Here is a 5,467-nt window from a genome sequence, read left to right on the forward strand (position 1 = left end):
GGAGCACACTCTTAAAGGGAGTGCCCCTAATCTCAGCTTGTTACCTGTATAAAAGACACCTGTCCACAGAAGCAATCAATCAATCAGATTCCAAACTCTCCACCATGGCCAAGACCAAAGAGCTCTCCAAGGATGTCAGGGACAAGATTGTAGACCTACACAAGGCTGGAATGGGCTACAAGACCATTGCCAAGCAGCTTGGTGAGAAGGTGACAACAGTTGGTGCGATTATTCGCAAATGGAAGAAACACAAAAGAACTGTCAATCTCCCTCGGCCTGAAGCTCCATCCAAGATCTCACCTCGTGGAGTTGCAATGATCATGAGAACGGTGAGGAATCAGCCCAGAACTCCACGGGAGGATCTTGTCAATGATCTCAAGGCAGCTGGGACCATAGTCACCAAGAAAACAATTGGTAACACTACGCCGTGAAGGACTGAAATCCTGCAGCACCCGCAAGGTCCCCCTGCTCAAGAAAGCACATATACATGCCCGTCTGAAGTTTGCCAATGAACATCTGAATGATTCAGAGGACAACTGGGTGAAAGTGTTGTGGTCAGATGATACCAAAATGGAGCTCTTTCGCATCAACTCAACTCGCCGTGTTTGGAGGAGGAGGAATGCAGCCTATGACCCCAAGAACACCATCCCCGCCGTCAAGCATGGAGGTGGAAACATTATACTTTGGGGGTGTTTTTCTGCTAAGGGGACAGGACAACTTCACCGCATCAAAGGGACGATGGACGGGGCCATGTACCGTCCAATCTTGGGTGAGAACCTCCTTCCCTCAGCCAGGGCATTGAGAATGGGTCGTGGATGGGTATTCCAGCATGACAATGACCCAAAACACACGGCCAAGGCAACAAAGGAGTGGCTCAAGAAGAAGCACATTAAGGTCCTGGCGTGGCCTAGCCAGTCTCCAGACCTTAATGCCATAGAAAATCTGTGGAGGGAGCTGAAGGTTCGAGTTGCCAAACGTCAGCCTCTACACCTTAATGACTTGGAGAAGATCTGCAAAGAGGAGTGGGACAAAATCCCTCCTGAGATGTGTGCAAACCTGGTGGCCAACTACAATAAACGTCTGACCTCTGTGATTGCCAACAAGGGTTTTGCCACCAAGTACTAAGTCATGTTTTGCAGAGGGGTCAAATACTTATTTCCCTCATTAAAATGCAAATCAATTTATAACATTTTGACATGCGTTTTTCTGGATTTTGTTGTTGTTATTCTGTCTCTCACTGTTCAAATAAACCTACCATTAAAATTGTAGACTGATCATTTCTTTGTCAGTGGGCAAACGTACAAAATCAGCAGGGGATCAAATACTTTTTTCTTTCACTGTATAGCTCAGTGGGCCTTGCCTGGTAAAATCTGAATACATTTTTTTTTAGTTTCACTGCCGTGGAATCCAGATCTCGCTCCACAGCTCCCCGTGGGTTAATGGGTACTTATAAATTGAAACGTAGAAGGTACTCGCAACTAAAACTGGGGATTATCGAAAAGTCTGCGATTCAATAACCCCAGGCCGTGGCTGTTCAGTGAAAGGATTGGCATTCGTAACGTTTAAATTGAGCAGCGTTTCGTTACAATGGATGAATCTGTCATGAATAACGATTTTTTTTAATTAGATCTTTTTTAGACGTTTTAGATCTCTCCCCTGCCGCCGCAGTACCGGTACAATCGACAACACGTGGCCCACCGTGTTTACGGCACGATTTAATGATGGACTTGAAAACACGTTCACAACATTTTGATCGGGGGAGGGAAAAAAACAGAGGTCAGGGAGGTAATCAGTGGGAACCGTGGATCGTGCCCCATCTCCCCCCCCTCCCCCTAACGAATTAGTTTATTTTTTTATTTTTAGCTTGACCCATTCGCGGGCGGCGTCGGTGGCGGCGAACCCTTGTTTTATAGCGAGCAAATGGAATCACGCCGATTATTTGGCCCAAGAAGACGTTAGCAAGAACAGTTTGCATCACGCAATACGCGATTGCAAAATAAATTATCATTATTGCATGTAATTTGTCGATTATGGGGGCAGTCGGGTCTGGCGCAGGGGGGGGAGGGGGTGAAGTTGACACGGCCGATTTTCTCGCTCAACGCACCGGGCTTGCCAGTGGCCTCCACGTGTTTCCGCAGTGAAATAATGGGACTCTAAGACTTTATTAATTCCACCGGTGAGGCCCCCTCCCCACCCTGCCGAGCCGAGCAGAACAACTTGTAGTGGAGGACTTTCTCTCCTGCCACTGGAGTGTTGAAACGCGCGCGGTTTGCAAGAAGATCCTTGGGAATTGGTCAACGATATAAGTGCAGGGGCCTTCCGGGACACGGTATACACGCATCATCCATCCCAACAATAACAGATTCCCATCAAGGTCAGTCACTTTGCGCGTTATGCCACAACCATGGACTCTGTCACACACCCCCTTGTACTCGTATGGATCAGACATTTGTAATAATTAAAGCCTTAACTCAATCTACTGATACGAGTTTAAGCCTCCCGACCTCGTGCACCGTGACAGTCATGGCGGGTGGGGGGGGGTGATTTTATTTTGTTATTTATCATCATCATCATACTTCACGGCTTGCGAGCGTGGTTTGGCGAACGGGGAAGAGACCCCTGGCTCTGGTTTTCCAGATCACCCACTCGCCGCTCACATTGACCCCGTGACCAGGAATTTCGATCTCGGCTTTGGCAGGGGCCCTCCACGTTGCAGCGCTGCGTGCCTTGGCAACTGGCTACCGCGCGTGTTATGTAAGCGGTGATCCACCACCGTGGCCCGCCATGCCCCCTCGTGGTCCCCGCTCTCTTGCGATATTATATCTTGGAATTTTGGCCGCGTGCACGCAACACGACGTGCGAGTCTCGTTACGCCGAGGTGTGGCATTCGCGCGGCCAATGAATGCTCAGCAATTGCACAAAGGGGATTTATTGGCAAGCCGGCGAAGCCACTCGATCTGATGTACCCATCCGTTGCCTCATTCAGCCTTGTTATATAATGTGATTAAAATATAAATAAAGGTAGCATTGTTAAATGTGTGCCATTGTAAACCCACCACATTGTGTTTAATATTATTTCTTGGCAATCCCCTAACAGTGCAACATCAGCACTTTAACGAGGGTTGAAACAAAGCCTCGATTCTTCTTTTAAAATGATTTCTTCTTACGATACGTGCATCGGATCACGTGTGAGTTAAAGTTTTTAAATCGTATGCATTTTATGTTATGAGAAATTCGCCCGTCGCCCCCACTGATGTCCTCTTCTTTACCCCCCCCCCCCAAGTGCAGCTACTGCTGACTCTTATTGTATGTAGGGTGTGCAGTAGATACTACTGACTCTATTATTTTGTCTACAAATAAAAAAAAAATGGGGAGTGGGCAATGACGGAGCCAGTGGGGGAAGGGGGGGTGGCACGTGCCCCCCCCAATGATCCGATCGAAATCCCTAATTTCGATCGGATCATTGGGGTTTATTAGTAATAAATCGGCATTTTGCGATTTTGCGACCCCCACTGCCACTGTGTACCATATGATTATGTGCCAGGGACTCTATGAGATGATAGGACAATAGTCTGAGTCCATAATTGGCAATAAGTAATGGCAAAGCGGTTATAAGTGACTCACAGAATTGTGCGCAGTTGCGTCTACAGAGTCCACGACTTCCCTGAAGGCATCGACACCTTCAGCGAGCGCGATGCCGATCACACAACGCGGTTCACAATTCGACCCTCGATCGATGGCTGCACCATCGCCGCACACGCGTCGAGTATCAAGCAAGGGACAAGTTCTTACTTACTAACAACTCCTTACTTATTAACAACTCCTTACTCACTAACAACTCCTTACTTACTAACAACTCCTTACTTACTAACAACTATCAATTTTCATTGCTTGAGGGGTTGTCCCCCACCACCTGAAAATCCTCGCTCCGCCATTTGGAGTGGGGTTCGACAATTGTTGTAAACCTGTTGCATCGACTTTTTACCCCCACATCCTGGGGGGGGGGGGGGGGTCCACTTTCTATAACGTTTTGATTCAGGCCTTTTGAAAGGTTATTTTCATGTAGTTGACGGATAAACGGAAGGCTTTCATAATAGTTGGGTCATGTGACTCCCCGTGCAGCTATAAATCCGCCGAACAATATGAAAAGAATAGAACCTACAATAGATGGGCGATCGTGAATCCGTGAACTCGATGGGGACGGGGAATCGTTACATCCCTGAGTTTAAACTCATTTAACATGTGGGGAAAAATACATTCGGAAAAGTCTATTGCAGAAACAGTTAATTCCAGTTTGCTTCATCAGAAGCTGCTTCACAATTGCTGTCAATAAGCTCACTCAATGACACCACTAAACGTGAGCTTATCGGTATTGATGAATGTCTTTGTGACCTGTGCCGGATTATCCTAGTAGCAAAAGTAATCTGCACGTGCTACGGGCCCCACACTTTCAAGGGCCCCGCGCTAAACGCTTTCAAGCTATCAATTGCGGTTCAGTGATTCTGCACTTGCTCTATTACTATAGCACTATACCGCCTTCAACTTTTATGAACGACCGGGTGTTTAAGATGAGCGATTTGTCGTATTATCTGGCTGTATAGCAAATGGAAAAATACAATTACTTTACTATGCAAGTTGAAAATTTGTGTTTTAATATTTATGTGTTTTTTTATTATTATTTAGGGCCCCTTTATAACATCATATGCTACAGGCCCCGCACTAGCTAAATCCGGCACTCTCTGTGAATATACTTAAAGGTGATCTCACGCACATTTTTGTAATTTAATTCACGCCACAATTATGTTGCGATAAAATCTTCTCACGTTGCAGGCACTGTGCGTACTGTTACATCGCAGGATGGTTCATTGGGGAGGCCTTAATCCAGCAGTGGATTGACCATGACTTATGGTGATTATTTTGACGATTGAATAGAGACTATCCCACAGCTGTTTGTGCATATTCACAAATTTACACCAGTGGGGAGTGGTAGTGTAGCGGTTAGCGTGCTGCGCAGTGAACCCGCCGCCTGAGTTCAATTCCCGCTCACGGCCAACACTGGCAACGCTGCTGAACCGGTTTGGGCCTCCCCTACGTCGACTCAGCCTCATAAGAGTCTGGTGCAGTGTGTAAACATCGCCACTAGGGAGACAAAGGCGGCTTGGCGTGGTGCTAGCCATCCCACCTCCTCGTGTGCCGTTCCAGGCCTTTATAGGTGCTACTCGCTAACAGCACTTTCCCCCAACAATATGTTGAGGCTATACAGGGGATCTTTGCCTTTGGCATCCACAAGATGCATGACATCATTAAGGTAATTTTCCCTCAATGAGTTGAGCTTGAATTTTTTTTGACAATATTAGACAAAGCACAGTGATAGTTTTACAACTAAGGCTGTGTTTGCATGCCACGTGTCCACATACTTTTTTCATTTGAGTCGGCCTTGTTAGAATCGCTGATATTAAAGAAACGT

Source organism: Petromyzon marinus, chromosome 37, assembly GCF_048934315.1.
Source record: "Petromyzon marinus isolate PM22_M1 ecotype Great Lakes invasive population chromosome 37, UKy_Petmar_22M1.pri1.0, whole genome shotgun sequence".
NCBI lineage: Eukaryota > Metazoa > Chordata > Hyperoartia > Petromyzontiformes > Petromyzontidae > Petromyzon > Petromyzon marinus.